The sequence below is a fragment of the Arachis hypogaea genome, chromosome 2 (assembly GCF_003086295.3).
Source record: "Arachis hypogaea cultivar Tifrunner chromosome 2, arahy.Tifrunner.gnm2.J5K5, whole genome shotgun sequence".
Classification (NCBI taxonomy): domain Eukaryota; kingdom Viridiplantae; phylum Streptophyta; class Magnoliopsida; order Fabales; family Fabaceae; genus Arachis; species Arachis hypogaea.
In genome coordinates this window covers 62,759,935-62,781,904 of record NC_092037.1, presented here as the reverse complement: position 1 = coordinate 62,781,904, position 21,970 = coordinate 62,759,935, and the positions used below count along the sequence as shown (strand labels likewise).

Sequence of the window (21,970 nt, the reverse complement as noted above, 5' to 3'; positions counted from 1 at the left end):
TTCCATTTCCTCTTTCTAGAGGCTTCTCTGGCCTTAGGTGCCATAAATGGTTATGGAAAAACAAAAAGCAATGCTTTTACCACACCAAACTTAAAATATTTGCTCATCCCCAAGCAAAAGAAGAAAGAAAGATGTAGAAGAAGAAGAAAATGGAGGAGATGGAGGGTGTATAGGGTTCGGCCAGGGGTAGAAGAAGGTGGTTGTGATGTGTGAAAATGAAGGAGTGAAGGGGGTATTTATAGGAAAAAGGGGGGAGTGGCCGAAAGGTTTGGGTGTGTTTGGGAGGGAAATGGTTTTGAATTTTGAAGGTGGGTGGGGGGTTTTTGGGGAAGAGTTAAAGAAGTGATTGGTGAAGGGTATTTGGGGAAGAGTGTTGTAGAAAGGTGTGAAGAGGAGAGAGAGTGAGTTTAGGTTAGTGGGTATCCTGTGGGGTCCACAGAACCTGAGGGGTCAAGAAATTCTCATCCCTGCTCCAATTGGGCATTCAAAATGCCTCAGAGTGCAATTATGGCGTTTAAACGCCAGTTTGCTGCCCTGTTCTGGCGTTTAAATGCCAGCTTTTCTTCCTATTCTGGCATCTAAACGCCAGTTTGTTGCCCTATTTTGGCATATAAACGCCAATTTGGTGCCCTATTCTGGCGTTTAAATGCCCAAAAAGGTGCCAGATTGGGTGTTTAAATGCCCATTTTGCTACCCTTACTGTCGTTTAAACGCCAGTAAGTCCTTCCTCCAGGGTGTGCTGTTTTCAATGCTATTTTTGAATTTTTTTTCTTTATTTTTGTCTTTGTGACTTCACATGATCATCAACCTAAAAGAAAACAAAATAATATAGATAAAATTAAAATAAAATTGAGTTGCCTCCCAATAAGCGCTTCTTTAATGTCAATAGCTTGACAGTGAGCTCTCATGGAGCCTCACAAATGATCAGAGTATGGTTGAGATCTCTCAACACCAAACTTAGAGTTTGGCTGTGGCCTCCCAACACCAAACTTAGAGTTTGAATGTGGGGGCTCTGTTTGACTCTATATTGGGAGAAGCTCTTCATGCTTGCTCTCCATGGTTACAGATGGAGAACCTTGAGTCTTTACTACAAGGCATTCTTCATTCACATGAAGGATCAACTATCCTCTGTCAACATCAATTACAGCTCTTGCTATGGCTAGGAAGGGTCTTCCAAGGATGATGGATTCATCCTCATCCCTCCTAGTGTCTAGGATTATGAAATTAGTGGGGAAGTAAAGGCCTTCAACCTTCACTAGCACGTCCTCTACTAGTCCATAAGCCTTTTTCATAGATTTATCTGCCATCTCCAATGAGAATTTGGCAGCCTGTACCTTATAGATTCCCAGTTTCTCTATTACAGAGAGTGGCATCATGTTTATCCCTAACCCCAGGTCACACAGAGCTTTTTCAAAGGTCATGGTGCCTATGGTACAGGGCACTAAGAATTTACCAAGATCATATTTCTTTTGAGGTAAATTTTGCTGAACCAATATATTCAGTTCATTGGTGAGCAAAGGAGGCTCTTCCTCCCAAGTCTCATTACCAAATAGCTTGGCATTCAGCTTCATGATTGTTTCTAAATATTGGATAACTTGCCCTTCAACAATGTCCTCATCCTCTTCAGAAGATGAATAGTTATCAGAGCTCATGAATGGTAAAAGGAGGTCCAAGGGAATCTCTATGGTCTCTGTATGAGCGTCAGATTCCTTTGGTTCCTCATTAGGGTATTCCTTACTGGCCACTGGACGTTCCCAGAGGTTTTTCTCATTGGGATTCATGTCCTCTTCCTCCTTTAAGGTTTCGGCCATGTTGATTATATCAATGGCCTTGTACTCTCCTTTGGGATTCTCTTCTGTATTGCTTGGGATAGTGCTAAGAGGAGTTTCAGTAACCCTTTTACTCAGCTGGCCCACTTGTACCTCCAAATTTCTAATGAAGGATCTTGTTTCAGTCATGAAACTAAGAGTAGCCTTAGATAGATCAGAGACTATGTTTGCTAAGCTAGAAGGATTCTGCTCAGAATGCTCTGTCTATTGCTGAAATGATGATGGAAAAGGTTTGCTATTGCTAAACCTGTTTCTTCCACCATTGTTATTATTGAAGCCTTGCTTCTGTTGATCCTTCCATGAAAAATTTGGATGATTTTTCCATGAAGGATTATAGGTGTTGCCAAAGGCTTCACCCATGTAATTCACCTCTGCCATTGTAGGATTCTCAGGATCATAAGCTTCTTCTTCAGAAGATGCTTCTTTAGCACTGTTGGATGCATTTTGTAATCCATTCAGACTCTGAGAGATCATATTGACTTGTTGGGTCAATATTTTGTTCTGAGCTAGTATGGCATTCAGAGCATTAATTTCAAGAACTCCTCTCTTTTGAGGCATCCCATTACTCATAGGATTCCTCTCAGAAGTATACATGAACTGGTTATTTGCAACCATTTCAATAAGTTCCTGAGCTTCTGCAGGCATTTTCTTTAGGTGAATAGATTCACCTGCAGAATGGTCCAGTAACATCTTGGAAAATTCAAATAGACCATCATAGAATATATCTAATGTGGTCCATTCTGAAAGCATGTCAGAAGGACACTTTTTGGTCAGTTGCTTGTATCTTTCCCAAGCTTCATAGAGGGACTCACCATCTTTTTGTCTGAAGGTCTGAACATCCACTCTAAGCTTGCTCAGCTTTTGAGGAGGAAAGAACTTGGCTAAGAAAGCCGTGACCAGCTTATCCCAAGAGTCTAGGCTATCTCTAGGTTGTGAGTCCAACCATGTTCTAGCTCTGTCCCTTACAGTAAAAGGGAAAAGCATAAGCTTGTAGACCTCAGGATCAACACTATTGGTCTTAACAGTATCACAGATCTACAAGAACTCAGTTAAAAATTGATAAGGGTCTTCTGATGGAAGTCCATAAAAGTTGCAGTTCTGTTGCAATAGAGAAACTAATTGAGGCTTTAGCTCAAAATTGTTTGCTCCTATGGTAGGGATTGAGATGCTTCTTCCATAGAAGTTGGAAGTTGGTATAGTAAAATCACCAAGCGTCTTCCTTGCATTGTTGTTTGGTTCAGCCATAATTGTTTCTTTTGCTGCTTCCTTTTCAAAAATTTCAGTGAGGTCCTCTTCAGAGTTTTGTGCTTTAGCTGCTCTTAGCTTCCTCTTCGTAGTCCTTTCAGGTTCAGGATCAGCTTCAACAAGTGTGCCTTTATCTTTGTTCCTGCTCATATGAAAGAGATGAAAACAAAGAAAATATGGAATCCTCTATGTCACAGTATAGAGTTCCTTGAGGTGTCAGAGGAAAATAAGAATAGAAGGATGATGTAGGTAAGGAAGAATTCGAACATTCAAAAAGATATGGAGTTCGAATTGACAATGGAGGAGGAATCTTAGTGTTTAAATAGAAAAAGATGAGAGAGGGAAAGAAATTTTCAAAAATTAAAATTTTATAATAATTAGTTAATTAAAAGGGATTTAAAAAAAGGTTAATGTTTTTTGAAACTTAAGAGTGAAATGGTGGTTTTGAAAAAGATAAGAAATAAATTTGAAAAAGATAAGAAGTTAGAGCAAGATTTTGAAATCAAGGATTTTTAAAAAGAAGATATGATTTGAAAAAGATATTTTTGAAAAACAAATTAAAAAGATTTTATTTTTAAAATTAATGACTTGATTAACAAGAAACTAAAAGATATGATTCTAAATTTCAAATATTGAATCTCTCTTAACAAGAAAGTAACAAACTTGAAATTTTTGAATCAAGATTTTTGAAAATATGAGGAAAAAAATTGATTTTTGAAAAAGATATGTTTGAAAAGATATGATTTTGAAAAAGATATGATTGAAAATATTTGATTTGAAAAAGATTTGATTTTGAAAAAATATGAAGATTTGAAAAAGATTTTATTTGAAAACAAAATTCCTCTCCTTGTGTCATCCTGGGGTTAAACGCCCAGGAGCTGCATGTTTTGGGCGTTTAACGCCCAATTGCTGCGTGGTTTGGGCCCTGGCTGGGCGTTTAAACGCCATTTTTCCTTCTTCACTGGGCGTTTTGAACGCCCAGTTTTATTTTCTGTAATTCCTCTGCTTTATGTTCTTGGATCTTCATTTTGCTAAATCCTTTATTCAGGAAGATATATATGTTTTCAATTTTGAAAAACAATAAAATGAGTCAAAACATATAATTCTTGGATCAAAACACAAGATATATGCAAGAACATTATGAACGTCAAGATGAACACCAAGAGCAATCTTGAAGACCAAGATGAACATTAAGAACTCAGTTTTCTTAATGAAAGAAAACATGGAGGACATCAAACATAGAACTTTCTCATGTTTGAGCCATATGAATGCAAGAATGCATATGTAGAACATCATGCAGTGCAAATCAATAAATCATGAAGATCAAACAAGGCAATTCATCAAGAACGACTTAAAGATCATCAAGAACACAATGCATGTGTTTCGAAAATTGCAAGACAATTAAAATCATGCAATTGACACCAAACTTAAAATTTGGCCCTAGATTCAAACAAGAACCATGAAATATTTTTGAGTTTTTATGATTTTATGAATTTTTTTGGATTTTTCGAAAATTATTTTGGAAAAACGAAAAAGGAGAAAAAAATTTTGAAAACTTTTTTGAAAATAAAATAATGGTTAAAACAAGAAGAAAATTACCTAATCTAAGCAACAAGATGAACCGTCATTTGTCCAAACTCAAACAATCCCCGACAACGGCGCCAAAAACTTGGTACACAAAATTGTGATACACAATGGCGCCAACAACTTGGTACGCACAATTGTAATCTCAACTCTTTTTTCACAACTTCACACAACTAACCAGCAAGTGCACTGGGTCGTCCAAGTAATAAACCTTACGTGAGTGAGGGTCGATCCCACGGAGATTGTCGGCTTGAAGCAAACTATGGTCACCTTGTAAATATCAGTCAGGCGGATTCAAATGGTTCTAGAGTTTTAATGATTAAAAGATAATTAAGCATAAAATAAAGATAGAGATACTTATGTAAATCATTGGTGGAAATTTCAGATAAGTGTATGGAGATGCTTTATCCCTCTTGAATATCTGCTTTCCTACTGCCTTCATCCAATCCTTCATACTCTTTTCCATGGCAAGCTGTATGTTGGGTGTCACCATTGTCAATGGCTACTTCCTGTCCTCTTAGTCAAAATGGTCCTCTACGATTTCTGTACGGCTAATCAACTGTCGGATTGCTCGTCTCGGATGAAAAATACCATGCACAGATATCATATGGCTAATCAGCTGTTGGTTCTCGATCCTGTAGGAATAGGATTTACTATCCTTTTGCATCTGTCACCACGCCTTACAGTCGTGAGTTTGAAGCTCGTCACAATCATCCCATCCCAGATCCTACTCGGAATACCACAGACAAGGTTTAGACTTTCCGGATCTCAAGAATGCTGCCAATGGATTCTAGCTTATACCACAAAGACTCTGATCTCGGATTCAGATGCCCCATTTTCATAGGGGAGTCGATGTGAATCGTTGATTAGAAACCCAAGAGATATACATTCAAGCTTGTTTTCATGTAGAACGGAAGTGGTTGTCAATCACGCGTTCATAAGTGAGAATAGTGATGAGTGTTACATAATCATCACCTTCATCATGTTCTTGAGTGTGAATGGATATCTTAGAAGAAGAATAAGAATGAATTGAATAGAAAACAGTAGTACTTTGCATTAATACTCGAGGAACAGCAGAGCTCCACACCTTAATCTATGGTGTGTAGAAACTTCACCGTTGAAAATACATAAGAATAGGGTCTAGGCATGGCCGAATGGCCAGCCCCCAATGTCTAAGATCGCATAAACTGATCAAAGATAGATACCAAGATGAAAATATAATAGTAAAAAGTTCTATTTATACTAAACTAGTTACTAGGGTTTACAGAAATAAGTAAGTGATGCAGAAATCCACTTCCGGGACCACTTGGTGTGTGCTTGGGCTGAGCATTGAAGCTTTCAAGTGTAGAAGTCTTCCTTGGAGTTAAACACCAGCTTTGGTGCCAGTTTGGGCGTTTAACTCAACTTTTATGCCAGTTCTGGCGTTTTGACGCTAGAAAAGGGCAAAAAGCTGTCATTTTGACGCCATTTTACATCGTCAAAACTCGCGCAAATTATGGACTATTATATATTGCTGGAAAGCCCTGGATGTCTACTTTCCAACGCAATTAAAAGCGCGCCATTTGGAGTTCTGTAACTCCAGAAAATCTACTTCGAGTGCAGGGCGGTCAGAATCCAATAGCATATGCAGTCCTTTGTCAGCCTCTGAATCAGATTTTTGCTCAGGTCCCTCAATTTCAGCCAGAAAATACCTGAAATCACAGAAAAACACACAAACTCATAGTAAAGTCCAGAAATGTGGATTTTGCTTAAAAACTAATAAAAATATCCTAAAAACTAACTAAATCATACTAAAAACTATATAAAAATAATGCCAAAAAGCGTATAAATTATCCGCTCATCAAGCTCCCACAAGTCCTATGGGCATATCGGACAACTCCACATTCCACCACAAAGGAATCACCTTTTCGATTGGCCTATGGAATGGAGGCAATGATACCGGTGGAAGTCGAAGAAGGATCTCCGAGAACAATCCTCTACAGTGAAGAAGCCAACTCCCAACTTCAAAGGGAAGAGCTCGACCTACTCTCAAAAGTCTGAGAAAAAGCTCGGATAAAAGAAGAAGCATTAAAACGTTGCATGGCCTCAAGGTACAATCGAAAGGTAGTACAGCGAAGCTTCACCAACAATGACCTCATCCTAATCCGAAATGATATCGGAACAAGTCGACCCGAAGAGCGGAAGCTAGCGGCCAACTGGAAAGGACCCTACCGAGTCATAAAGGTACTGGGAAAGGGCTACTACAAAGTGTCCGAACTCGAGGGGCGAGAGCTACCAAGGACATGGCACGCCTGCAACCTAAGAAGGTATTATATTAAAAAGGTAATAAAAAGATTTTAGGACGAAGGTGCACTCTTTTTTTCTAAAAAAGGTTTTTTAATGAGGCACCAAGCCAAGATCAGCAAAAATTACCTGACCTAAGAAGGGTGAGCACCCACATGTATATATTTGCATATTTTCTATTTTGAATAAAGTTTTTTCAGATTTTCTACAAATTCTCTTTATCAAGACGCATTAATCTGAAACGCAAAAATTCATCACCCGATTATAAAGCTACAGATCGGCAAAAGTGGAAAACCAAATTCACTACTGCCGATCACGATAAGGTCGACGAAGATGAAAACCGAATTCATCAAAAGTCAGGCCAAGCGAGGATCGAAATCGGCAAGATGAAAAGCGACATAGACAGAATAATGCAAGAAGTTATAAAAAGCAATCCATGAATAGAGAGTTGACGAGGTCTGAAACAAAAATGGATCGCTAGAAATAACTTAGAATTGACCGACATAAAAGAAGTCGCACCAGGTCAAAGCGACAAAACGTTATAAAAAGTAACCCATAGAAAAAAGGTCTGGCCATCCCTGAAAATGGATTACTAGAAATAACTTAGAAGGGACCGGCATAATGAAGTCGGTCCGACAAAGCTACGAAAAGTTATAAAAGTAATCCGTAAAAAAGAGACCTGACAAGGTCCAAATAAAATAGATTACTAGAAATAATTTAGAAGGGACCGGCATGATGAAGTCAGCCCGACAAAGCTATGAAAAGTTATAAAAGTGATCCATAAAAAGAGACCTGACAAGGTCCAAATAAAATGGATTACTAGAAATAACTTAGATTGGGACTGACATGAAGAAGTCGGCCCAAGCCGATCAAAAGGTGAAAGAGTTATAAAAAGTAAATCCATAAAAAGAAGACCTGGCGAGGTCCAAATGGATTACTAAAAATAACTCGAACGATTCAACGAAAGAAGTCAACAGAACAGAAGACGTGCACCAAAAGGGACACAGCTTGACCCAAAGAAAGCCACGACCTCACCCAAAATCAATTTACAAGTATTCAAACACAAAGGGAACCAAAAAAGTGATCGGACAGCAAATAGCTCCAACACTCTTGAGATTCCTAGAGGCTCCAAAAGGTTGCAAACAAAACACATCAAGAAGATAAGCAAAAGCTACTATGATAAAAGGCTCAAAAGGCCACTCAAGAGTCGACCTCAAAGAGCTCAAGAAGTTACTTTGTTTTTCTACATAAGGTTGCTAGGAAAAGCAACCAAAATATCCAAGTCCAGACCACAAGATACACAAAATAAGAGTTCAAAGACCCACAAACCAGGCCATAAAGATACTAAATCAGAAAATTACAAGGGATTCAAAGACTCCCCAGTAGCGGCATCCCGGGGAGAAGGAGGACGAGTCGCGAGAGGGACGGTATCCACGGTCCCATCTGGCCGATTCAGAATCCGGACATCAGGGTCCGACTCGGGATGGCCGACTTCAGTAGTAGGAGTTGAAGCCGGGAGAGTAGAAGCTTTGGCAGATGGCACAGGAAGAGGGTCTACATCTACATCATCATCATCTGAGCCGTCAGGAACGATCTTTCCATTTACTACTACAATGTTGTCCAAACTGAATAGAGTGAGGTCGAGCTCGGGCACCAGAACTCGAACTTGAGCCTTCAAATTCACATAAGCAGCATTCACGCTACCTACAAGATGGCCCTGAAGCTCAGTATAGTCGGCCCGAACAGAGTCCAACCTCTCCCTGAGCTCTACCAACTCACCATAAGTTGTGACATAGCTCTCCTTATGCTTCAGTGCCATCTCTTCAGCCAAATTCGCAGAAGCCACCGCAACAGTAGCCCGAGTCTTCTCGCCCTCCAACTCTTTTTCTAACTTCACTACCTTCACTTCAAGCTCCTCCTTCAACCCCTTGATCCTATCATACTCCGACTTGGCCTCCTCCATGAAAGCCTTTGTTGCATGCACCAGAATATCTTGAGCAGTCCGGAACAAGGCCGCCCCCCATATGCGCCATCTTAATGCTACTTCGGGTAATAAAATCCAAATGGCGAAGGATGGATACATCATTCATAGGCACAACACCATAAGAAGCAATTTTCTGATCAACAAACCCAACGGCATCAAAGTCACGGGCGTCCAAGTTGAAAGGCTCAACAGTCCTCTGTCTTTTTGGAGAAGGACCAACAGTAGGAGAGGAAGTAGCAGCAGAGGTCTGGGGAGGATCAACCAAATGGACCTGAGGAGTTGAAATCATCCTCCTCGGCCCGGCAGAGCTCAAGATCGGCTTCTTAGGAGGAACTAAAGAAGATCCCTCCCCTACAGCCTTAGCCAAGATGTTCTGGGCAGCGGTAGCCTTCCTCGCCTTTTTGAAGGCCTTCATAGAGTCATTGTTTTTAACCATCTCTGAAAAAATACAGACCAAGTTATAAATCGGAAAGAAAGGAGTAAACTCAACGAAATAAACAAGCACAACAGATACAAAGGAAGTCGGCCACTACCCAGCTCAGCCCGGAGAAGGGAGGGATCCCCTAGGAATTTCTTTGCATCGAGATGAGGAGGTTGCCCCCAAATATCTTCCAACACATTCACAAAAGCTTGCTCAACCCCATCAAGCATCTCCCACGAGTATCGAGACACCACAACATTTTTTGCCAACACAAGGGGAAGGCAGGTTCATTATTCGACTCTAAGAAAAATAGTCGAGCTCCTTCAATAGCTCGGACCTTAAAAAAGTAATTCTTAAAGTCCTTAAAGGACTCATCATACATAGCAAACACTTTATGTCCCTGAGCAGACCGAAAGAAAATCCAAGAAGCTTTCTTTTTCGAGGAGATCCTGGGCTTAGAAAAAACGAAAAGATAAAGAAAGAGAGTTTGAGAAGTTTTGACATCCAACTCTTGGCAAAGCAATTGAAAAATCTTAACAAAGCCCCATGAGTTAGGATGGAGCAGGGACGGAGCTACATTACATGACCACAGCAAGTCAGTCTCAAAAAAGGTAAAAGGCAGGGTAATATTCATCTGGCTAAAATAGTAATCGTAAGCATAAAACAAGGGGCGTTCCCCCTGGGTGAGAGAAGGAAAGCAAACCCTCTCGTCAGAATCCGGTGCCACCAACTCGTAGTTCTTCTCTTGATCTCTACTACTACAGATTCGGTGATGTTTTCTAAGCTCCGCGCAGAACTCAGAATTCACTACGGAAACACACGTCAAGACGAGGGAGTCCAGCCAGTCAGACATACCCTCAGGGACCTCGGAAGACGTCTCGACAATATTTTTGCGAGAAGACATGGTCAACTAGTCCTACAGCAAAGAAAAAGAGAGAGAGATTACTAAATAAACAGCTCGGGCATAACAAAGAAAACATCTCTGACAAAACAGATATGACTCGACCTAAGGCACACAGGGTAGCAGTAATAGCAAAAGGAAACCCTAGGACACAACCCAATGTCCAGGGGCATCCTTTGGGGGCAACAACAGAATGAAAACTTAATCTATCTCAGCAAGAAAAATAACCTTATTTGTCACACAAATAACACTCCGAGAAGAAAAGTCGTCAAAAGTAGCCGTCTTCAACAAAACTACTAGCAAAGGAAACTGTCAACATCAAAACAGATAAAAATCACCAAAGGCACAGTCCTTTTAAAGAATCAAGCAGTTCATAAGCCACAAAAAAGTCCCTTCAAAGGCAGTGATAACATGCAAAAACCCTAAAAGCATCAAAGAGGAAACACACCAAGGAGCATATATAAGTCGAAGGAACCCCAGAAAATATGCATTACAGCAACAATCAACCACGACGATATAAAAAGGTTCAAAGCTTTCAAATAAAATCACAACTTTGCCAAAAATAGAACAATACAAGCACGAAGAAGAACGATGAAAGAAATAAAAGAAAGAAACAAAAAGAGAATCAACCTGCAAAGATGAGGAGACGACGAACGCTGAGAAATGGAAGCAACAATGAAGCCGTGCCAAGACGATCACCTTTCGAACAAAAGAACGAAGCACCAACAGTGACCTTCGAAAGCAAAGAGAAGTACGAAAATGTGAAGGGAAGACTGGAGCAAGCAAAGGGGAAGAATCGCACGTGAACCAAAAAATGCAAGAACAGAAGGATGAAAGACAGAGTTGTAGGAAACAAGAGAAAAAACAAAAAGCAATGTCCTTTTTGCAATTCAAAATGAAAAGAGAAAAACAGCAAAAAAGGAGTTAATGGGCTTTAAAAACTCTCGCATGTTTCCAAAACAAGAAACGCGCATTTCAAAATATAAAGGGTGTGAAGGAAGACGCTTTGCATTCAAGAAGACTTAGCCAACAAAAAATGCTCGAGCTCAGCTTCTCCGAAAAAAGATTGAAGTCTAAGGACTCGACCTTAAAAAAGACCGAGCTCAAGCAAGGGTACTGTTCATGTCCTGGGTCGAGCTGTACGACCCGAGCTAATTGAAGACAAGCCGACTGACCTGTTCAGACTAGGATTATCCGACCTCTTCATAAAAGAGGTCGACCAAACCGCTACAGAGGCCCAAGAAGGCCCAAACAAAGGAACACGACCCAAATCTAAAGGCAGCCCCAAGCCTAGGAAGATAAGGGCGATTCCCTTAAAGATAAGATGACTTCACTCAAAGATAAGATAAGATAACTATGTTATCCCCAGCAAAGGTCACTCTACACCATTATAAATAGACTGGAACACCTAGGTATAACTCATACTCTGATTCTACTAAAAACCTGCTTAATACCCTTGCTAACTTAAGCATCGGAGTCCCTTGCAGGTACCCTCACCCTCCGGTGATGAAGGATCAGCACCACCACTAAGTTCGACAAATCGGGCACGGCGGCCCCAGCCACCATCATCAAGTCAGGCACAACAGCTCCGACCAGTACAGAAGATCTCATCCGAGATCGACCTACAGTTTCAGGTAACCGACAGAACACTTACCATACTGAGAACCTCCGGTTCTCATTCCATACTTTGTTGTTGTTTTTCAAATGCAGGTCGTAATTCACCTTGGTGAAATTGTGGATATAGTGACAGAGTGGAGTATGGTTCTTTCCTTGTATATTTCTGTTTTACTTTTGTCGTAGTATTCTCTCACCTTTTGTATATTTAACTTTATGGCCTTAGAGGCTTACTTGAGAGATAAGTTGTATAAGCTATTTTAATTCCAAAACTCCGTATATTTTTTTTGTACTAGTCGACTTAAACTCTGTAAGCTGTAGCTAGTTCTCTATGATTATTATACTCTTATATATATATATATATATATATATATATATATATATATATATATATATATATATATATGTTTTATTCTCTTGTATCTATACATTGTGTCTTGTGCGTTGGTTTCATGTGAATGTTTTGTGCTTTTATAAATCTATCTTGGAGCTTAATCTTTCATTGGGCTTCTAGAATATATCATTTCCTTCTCTCTCTCTCTCTCTCTCTATATATATATATATATATATATATATATATATAAGTATAAACCTTAGAATCGTTGTAACCTCTGATTAACCTTTGCTTTACGGCTAGAGGTAAGGCTTAGGGTAATTGGGGTGTTACAAAGACTTTTCAAAAGTTTCGGGTCTTACAACAACGATCCGTCCGATGAAGAAATCATAAACTTTGCTCTATTTTCAGACTGTGAGCCGTTGAACTTTGAAGAAGCCTCTAAAGACAACACTTTGAAGAAAGCAATAAATGAGGAGATTTATGCCATTGAGAAGAATGACACATGGGAATTGACAGATTTACCAGCAAATAAGAAGCTGATTGGAGTAAAGTGGGTTTACAAAACTAAGTACAAACCCAACGGTGAAGTTGATTGTTTCAAAGCAAGATTAGTTGCAAAAGGATACAAAAAAAAGCCAGGTATCGATTATTTTGAAGTATTTGTTTCTGTTGCTAGATTAGATACTATTCATATGATTATTTCACTCTCGGCTCAAAATAAGTGGAAGATATATCAAATGGATGTTAAGTCTACATTTCTAAATGGCACTTTAGAAGAAGAAGTGTATGTTGAGCAACCTGCAGGATATGAAGTTTTTGGAAAAGAAGATAAAGTTTACAAGTTGAAGAAAGCCTTGTACGGGTTAAAACAAGCACCAAGAGCATGGTACAAGAAGATTGATTCTTATTTTACTCAAAATGGTTTTAAAAGATGTCCATTTGAATATACGCTTTATATCAAGTTCGTTGAACCTGGAGATATCTTGATCGTGTGTCTTTATATTGATGATTTAATCTTTACTAGCAACAATTTGAAGATAATTACAGAATTCAGGGAAGCTATGATAAATCACTTTGAAATGACAGATATGGGCTTGATGTCTTACTTTCTTGGCATTAAAGTGGTTCAAAGAGATGACGGTATTTTCATTTCTCAAAAGAAATATGGAAATGATATTTTGAATAAATTTCAAATGGAACATTCTAAACCAGTTCCTACTCCAATCGAAGAGAAGTTCAAGTTGTTGAGAGAAGATAAAGGAAGAACAGTAAATTCTACTGAAGTGAATCTTGTCAGTTACATTGATAGTGATTGGGTTGGAGATATAGAAACAAGAAAAAGTACCTCAGGGTTTGTATTTCATCGTGGTTCTGGTGCAATTTCATGGTCGTTGATGAGCGGATAATTTGTACGCTTTTTGGCATTGTTTTTAGTATGTTTTTAGTATATTTAGTTGAGTTTTTAGTATATTTTTATTAGTTTTTAGTTAAAATTCACTTTTCTGGACTTTACTATGAGTTTGTGTGTTTTTCTGTGATTTCAGGTATTTTCTGGCTGAAATTGAGGGACCTGAGCAAAAATCTGATTCAGAGACTGAAAAGGACTGCAGATGCTGTTGGATTCTGACCTCTCTGCACTCGAAGTGGATTTTCTGGAGCTACAGAAGCCCAATGGGCGCGCTCTCAACGGCGTTGGAAAGTAGACATCCTGGGCTTTCCAGCAATATATGATAGTCCATACTTTGCCCAAGATTTGATGGCCCAAACCGGCGTTCAAAGTCACCTTCAGAATTCCCAGCGTTAAACGCCCAAACTGGCACAAAAGCTGGCGTTTAACTCCAAGAAGAGTCTCTACACGAAAATGCTTCATTGCTCAGCCCAAGCACACACCAAGTGGGCCCGGAAGTGGATTTTTATGTCATTTACTCATCTTTGTAAACCTTAAGCTACTAGTTCCCTATAAATAGGACCCTTTACTATTGTATTGTTCATCTTTTGATCATGTTTTTATGATTGAACCCTCTTTGGGAGGCTAGCCTCACGGCCATGCCTAGACCTTGTTCTTATGTATTTTCAACGGTGGAGTTTCTACACACCATAGATTAAGGTGTGGAGCTCTGCTGTACCTCGAGTATTAATGCAATTACTATTGTTCTTCTATTCAATTCAGCTTGTTCTTGTTCCAAGATATCACTTGTTCTTCAACTTGATGAATGTGATGATCCGTGACACTCATCATCATTCTCACCTATGAACGTGTGACTGACAACCACCTCCGTTCTAACTTAGATTGGGTGAATATCTCTTGGATTCCTGATACACGATGCATGGTTGATCGCCTGACAACCGAGCGCTCGCCTGACAAACGAGCCATCCATTCTGTGAGATCAAAGTCTTCGTGGTATAGGCAAGAACTGATGGCGGCATTCAAGAGAATCCGGAAGGTCTAACCTTGTCTGTGGTATTCTGAGTAGGATTCAATGATTGAATGACTGTGACGTGCTTCAAACTCCTGAAGGCGGGGCGTTAGTGACAGACGCAAAAGAATCACTGGATTCTATTCCGGCCTGATCGAGAACCGACAGATGGATAGCCGTGCCGTGACAGGGTGCGTTGAACATTTCCACTGAGAGGATGGGAGGTAGCCACTGACAACGGTGAAACCCTTGCATAAGCTTGCCATGGAAAGGAGTAAGAAGGATTGGATGAAGACAGTAGGAAAGCAGAGAGACGGAAGGGACCAAGCATCTCCATTCGCTTATCTGAAGCTCTTACCAATGAATTGCATAAGTATCTCTATCTTTATCTTTATGTTTTATTCATATATCATCTATACCCATTTGAGTCTGCCTGACTAAGATTTACAAGGTGACCATAGCTTGCTTCATACCAACAATCTCCGTGGGATCGACCCTTACTCGCGTAAGGTTTATTACTTGGACGACCCAGTGCACTTGCTGGTTAGTTGTGCGGAGTTGTGATAAAGAGTTGAGATTGCAATGAGCGTACCATGTTGATGGCGCCATTGATGATCACAATTTCGTGCACCAAGTTTTTGGCGCCGTTGCCGGGGATTGTTTCGTGTATGGACAACTGACGGTTCATCTTGTTGCTTAGATTAGGTATTTTTCAGAGTTCTTAAAAATGAGTTCTAGAGTTTCATGATGATCTGTTGAAATCTGGCTGGCTGAGAAGCCATGTCTAATCTTATTGGACCGAGGTTTCAACTGATCATCACAAGAGCTTGTTGATTTCTATCAATCTTGCTATTGGAGCAATGATCTGCTAAGGCTTGGCTGGCCATTGGTCATGTCTAGTGTTTTGGACCGAAGCTTTCTTTGAAAGCTTGGCTGGCTGTGAAGCCATGTCTAATTCCTGGACCGGAGTCTTAGACTAGCATTGCAATGATTCCTGGAATCCAAATTAAGAATTCTGAAACCTTCATTTTCTATTTTCATATAATTTTCGAAAAATCCAAAAAAATTTCAAAATCATAAAAACCAAAAATATTTAATGTTTCTTGTTTGAGTCTAGTGTCTAATTTTAAGTTTGGTGTCTTGCATGCATTGTTTATTTGATCTTGGTTCTATTTTCAAGTCAATAGTACAGGGAACTGAAGATTCAGAACATGCAGCAGAGGAATTACACAAAAAAAGCTGGGCGTTCAAAACGCCCAGTGAAGAAGAACAGACTGGCGTTTAAACGCCAGCCAGGGTGCCTGGTTGGGCGTTTAACGCCCAAAAGGTAGTTGGTGCACGAATTTGTAATCCGCACAACTAACCAGCAAGTGCACTGGGTCGTCCAAGTAATACCTTACGTGAGTAAGGGTCGATCCCACGGAGATTATTGGTTTGAAGCAAGCTATGTTTATTTTATTATTCTTAGTCAGGATATTAATTAAAATTATAAGTTGGAATTATTAGATTTGATTGGAAAAATAAAAGAGAATAACAGCGTTACTTGTTGTGCAGTAATGAGAAATATGTTGGAGTTTTGGAGATGCTTTGTCCTTCGAACTTCAACTCTTCCTTAAAATCCTTTAACACACGAAAAGTCCCTTCCATGGCAAGCTCTATGTAGGGTGTCACCGTTGTCAATGGCTACCTCCCATCTTCTCAGTGAAAACGTTCCTATGCTCTGTCACAGCACGGCTAATCATCTGTCGGTTCTCAATCAGGTTGGAATAGAATCCATTGATTCTTTTGCGCCTGTCACTAACGCCCAGCCTTCAGGAGTTTGAAGCTCGTCGCAGTCATTCAATCCCAGAATCCTACTCGGAATACCACAGACAAGGTTTAGGCTTTCCGGATTCTCATGAATGCCGCCATCAATCCGGCTTATACCACGAAGATTCTGCGTGATGAATCTAAGAGATACTCATTCAGTCTGATGTAGAACGGAGGTGGTTGTCAGGCACACGTTCATGGTTTGGGGAAGGTGATGAGTGTCACGAATCATCACCTTCTCCATAATTAAGCGCGAATGAACATCTTAGATAAGAACAAGCGTGTTTGAATGGAAAATAAAGGAATTGTATTAATTCATCAAGACGCTGCAGAGCTCCTCACCCCCAACAATGGAGTTTAGAGACTCATGCCGTCAAACAGTATGTAATTCAGATCTGAAAATGTCATGAGGTACATAATAATTCTCTAAAAGTTGTTTAAATAGTAAACTAGTAACCTAGGTTTACAGAATATGAGTAAACTAAGATAATTGGTGCAGAAATCCACTTCTGGGGCCCACTTGGTGTGTGCTGGGGCTGAGACTAAAGCTATCCACGAGTAGAGGCTTTTCTTGGAGTTGAACTCCAAGTTATGACGTGTTTTGGGCGTTCAACTCCGGATCATGACGTTTTTCTGGCGTTTAACTCCAGACAGCAGCATGTACTTGGCGTTCAACGCCAAGTTACGTCGTCTATCTTCGCGCAAAGTATGGACTATTATATATTGCGGAAAAGCCCTGGATGTCTACTTTCCAACGCCGTTGAGAGCGCGCCAATTGGACCCCTGTAGCTCCAGAAAATCCATTTCAAGTGCAGGGAGGTCAGGATCCAACAACATCAGCAGTCCTTTTTCAGCCTAAGTCAGATTTCTGCTCAGCTTCCTCAATTTCAGCCAGAAAATACCTGAAATCACAGAAAAATACACACACTCATAGTAAAGTCCAGAAATATGATTTTTGCTTAAAAACTAATAAAATTCTATTAAAAACTAATTAAAACATACTAAAATCTACATGAAATTACCCCCAAAAAGCGTATAAAATATCCGCTCATCACAACACCAAACTTAAACTGTTGCTTGTCCTCAAGCAACTAGATAAATAAAATAGGTTTTAACAGAAATTAAGAAGTAATAATATTTTAGAGTTTTAAATGAAGCTCAGATTCTTATTGGATGAGCGGGGCTTGTAGCTTTTTGTTTCTGAACAGTTTTGGCATCTCCCTTTATCCCTTGAATTTCAGAATGATTGGCATCCATAGGAACTCAGAATTCAGATAGTATTATTGATTCTCCTAGTGTAGTATGTTGATTCTTGAACACAGTTATTTTATGAGTCTTGGCTGTGGCCCTAAGCACTTTGTTTTCCAGTATTACCACCAGATACATAAATGCCACAGACACATGACTAGGTGAACCTTGTTCAGATTGTGACTTAGCTTTGCTAGAGTCCCTAATCAGAGGTGTCCAGGGCTCTTAAGCACACTCTGTTTGCCTTGGATCACGACTTTAACCACTCAGTCTCAAGTTTGTAACTTGGACCTGCATGCCACAAGCACATGGTTAGGGACAGCTTGGTTTAGCCGCTTAGGCCTGGATTTTATTTCCTTGGGCCCTCCTATCCATTGATGCTCAAAGCCTTGGATCCTTTTTACCCTTGCCTTTTGGTTTTAAGGGCTCGTGGCGTTTTCTATTGCTCCTTCTCTTTTTTTTTCATCTGCCTTTTCTTGCTTCAAGAATCAATTTCATGATTTTTCAGATCATCAATAATATTTTTCGTGTTCCTCATTCTTTCAGGAGCCAATATTCATCAAATTCAAAGTACAAGTTATGCACTGTTCAAGCATTCATTCAGAGAACAAAAAGTATTGCCACCACACATAATTAATTATAATTTTTATTATTAAGAACTCGAAAAATATAGATTACTTCTTTATTCTAAAAAAATCTACTACTTTATTCATGCCTGATGATGATGAGAAAAATAAATTATAGCTTAATTGGAAATAAAATCAAAATAGACATACTAATTACTACTAAATATCCCCTAAGGTAAATTTCTATAATAATACTATCACTAAGTTAAAGCAGAAAAATTGGAACTCAGCAACCTGTTGTTTTGAGGAGTAGATGTTCCTCTAATCTGTGGGGTGCTTTTCAAGGATTAATTTTTTGGCGCTTTAGCTCCCTTAGATCACGCCCTTGCTCTTCCTGTTCCTTAAGCAGTTTGCAAAGCATGCTACTTTGATTGTTCTGTTCTTCCTTTATTTGGTCCATAGCTTCTTGCAATTTAGAAATAGAAGCCTCAAGATGTTCCCAATATTCGAATTGAGGCAGTTCTGGGAGGGCTTCCTGTGCTCTCCTCTTGGCTGAATCATCTTGTTGCTGTTGTTTGACCATTGATATTCCAGTGATTGGCCTCTCTACTGGAATATACTCTGTTATTCCCATCTTCACTCCGGCATCTTTGCAGAGCATAGAGATTAAGCTTGGATAGGCCAATTTGGCGTCCTTGGAATTCCTGTTTGCTATTTTGTATAGCTCACATGAGATCAGTTGATGGACTTCTACCTCTTTTCCCAACATGATACAGTGAATCATGACAGCTCTTTTAATGGTAACTTCAGAACGGTTGCTGGTGGGCAATATGGAACGCCCAATGAAATCCAGCCAGCCTCTGGCTACTGGTTTTAGATCTTCTCTTTTGAGTTGAATTGGGGTGCCAGTGGTGCTGGTAGTCCACCTGGCTTCAGGGATGCATATATCCTCTAGAATCTTGTCTAGACCTTTATTTACCCTCATCATTCTCCTGTTAAAGGAGTCTGGGTCATCTTTCAGTTGAGGAATCTTAAATATCTCCCTGATTTTGTCAGGATGAGTATGAATAATCTTTCCTCTGACTAAGGTCAGATGGTCATAGAGAGCAGCTCCAATTATTCTCTGCCTGTCTGTCTGCCATAGATTAGCATAGAACTCCTGAACCATGTTTCTTCCCACTTTCGTTTCAGGATTGGTCAGAATTTCCCAATTCCTGATTCGAATTTGCTCTTGAATCTCTTGATATTCATCTTCTTTCAGATCAAATTTGACTTCTGGGATCATTGATCTGTGACTCATTATTTTGTAGTAATGGTCTGAATGTTCTTTAGTTAAGAACTTCCCTTGATTCCAAAGTGGCTTTGGAGCACTCTCTTTCTTGCCTCTTGGGGTGGGTTGTTTTCCTTTAGGGGCCATGATCTTAATGAGTATGTTTTTGTGATCACGGATAACCACACCAAACTTAGAGCTTTGCTTGTCCTCAAGCAAAAGAGAAGAAAGGAGAGGGATAGGAAGAGAGCAAGTGTGGCAAGGTGATGATGAGTGGGGCGCCGAACTCAATATATGGGGGGGTTGGGAAATTTCGAAAATAAGAAAAGGATAAGATAGAAAATATGATTTATAAAAGATAGATATGATAAGAAAAAGATATAGTTTAAAAAGAGAAAGATATGAATAATAATTAAAAAGATAGATTTGAATTTTTAATTTTGAAAAAGATTTTTAAAGAGATAATTGAGTTTTGAAAACAAACTTTTAAAAGAGTTGGATTGGATTGAAAAATAATTTGTCTTTATGGATTAAGATACATTTGATATTTTTGAAAAAGGGATTTTAGAAATTAGGATTTTTAGAAAACTAATTTGATTTGAGGGATGATAATTTAAAATATGTTTATGCAAGAAATCATGAATTGAAACATAAAAAATTAGAAAATTTGTAAAAAGAAACGAATTTTACCTCCTCCCCACCATCCTGGCGTTAAACGCCCAACTGCTGCATGGTTTGGGCGTTTAACGCCCAAATGTTGCTTCTCCTGGGCGTTCAACGCCCAGCTGATGCATCTTTCTGGCGTTGAACGCCAGGAAGTCCTTTGTCACTGGGCATTTTTCTGAACGCCCAGGATGCTGCCAATCTGGCGTTAAACGCTCAGAAGGTGCTTCTTTCTGGCGTTTAACGCTCAGAAGATGCTTCTTTCTGGCGTTTAACGCCCAGAAAGCTACCCTCACTGGCGTTGAACGCCCAGTGGGTGCTTCTTTTGGGCGTTCAACGCCCAAAATGTTTCTTACTGGCCTTTTCACACCAATGAGCTTCCAAATTCTCCTGTAACTCTGTGAATTCAATCAATTGCTTGTTTACTTTGAAGATATTTTGACCTATACCTGTAAAAATTAACAGAAACAAATAAAATTAAATTTTGTGATTGGCTGGGTTGCCTCCCAACAAGCGCTTCTTTAATGTCATTAGCTCGACTATTACTGAGTCTTAATTAAGTCTCAGTTTTGAGCATTCTTGCTCAAAATTTCCTTCAAGATAATGTTTAACTCTTTGTCCATTAACAATGAACTTTTTGTTAGAGTCATTGTCCTGAAGCTCTATGTATCCATATGGTGATACGTTTGTAATGACATATGGACCTCTCCACCGGGATTTTAATTTCCCGGGGAATAATTTGAGCCTAGAATTAAATAGCAGAACCTTCTGCCCCGGCTCAAAGACTCTGGATGATAATTTCTTATCATGCCATCTTTTCGCTTTCTCTTTGTAAATCTTTGCATTCTCGAAAGCATTGAGTCTGAATTCCTCTAGCTCATTTAACTGGAGCAATCGTTTTTCTCCAGCTAACTTGGCATCAAGGTTTAGGAATCTGGTTGCCCAATAGGCCTTGTGTTCCAGTTCCACTGGCAAGTGACATGCCTTTCCATACACAAGCTGGTATGGAGAGGTCCCTATAGGTATCTTGAATGCTGTTCTGTATGCCCACAGAGCATCATCCAAGCTTCTTGCCCAATCCCTTCTACGGTTAATTACAGTCCGTTCCAGGATTCTTTTGAGTTCTCTATTTGAGACTTCAGCTTGCCCATTAGTTTGTGGGTGATATGGAGTAACTACCCTGTGGTTAACTCCATAACGCACCAGAGCAGAGTAAAGCTGTTTATTGCAGAAATGAGTGCCCCCATCACTGATTAACAATCTAGGGATACCAAATCTGCTGAAGATGTGTTTCTGGAGGAATGTTAACACTATTTTAGTGTCATTGGTGGGTGTTGCAATAGCCTCCACCCATTTGGATACATAATCCACTGCCACCAAAATATAAGTGTTTGAGTATGATGGTAGGAAGGGTCCCATGAAGTCAATGCCCCATACATCAAACAACTCAATCTCCAAGATCCCTTGCTGAGGCATGGCGTAACTGTGAGGTAGATTGCCAGATCTTTGGCAACTGTCACAATTAAGTACATACACTCGGGAGTCTTTATAGAGAGTAGGCCAGTAGAAGCCACTTTGGAGGACTCTTGTGGCTGTTCGCTCACTTCCAAAATGTCCTCCATACTGTGATCCATGGCAGTGCCATAGGATCTTCTGTGCTTCTTCCTTAGGCAAACATCTACGGATTACTCCGTCTGCACATCTCTTAAAGAGATACGGCTCATCCCAAAGATAATACTTTGCATCCGTGATCAGCTTCTTTATTTGCTGTCTATTGTACTCTTTGGGTATAAATCTCA

General features: G+C 39.7%; 1 non-coding gene across 1 annotated transcript; it reads left to right on the top strand.

Moving 5' to 3' along the window:
• The first annotated feature begins 2,573 nt into the window (after positions 1 to 2,573).
• LOC112765071 (small nucleolar RNA R71) lies at positions 2,574 to 2,681 on the top strand. The gene has a single exon (XR_003183506.1). It is a non-coding gene; the product is annotated as a small nucleolar RNA R71 (small nucleolar RNA).
• The last annotated feature ends 19,289 nt before the right edge of the window (positions 2,682 to 21,970 follow it).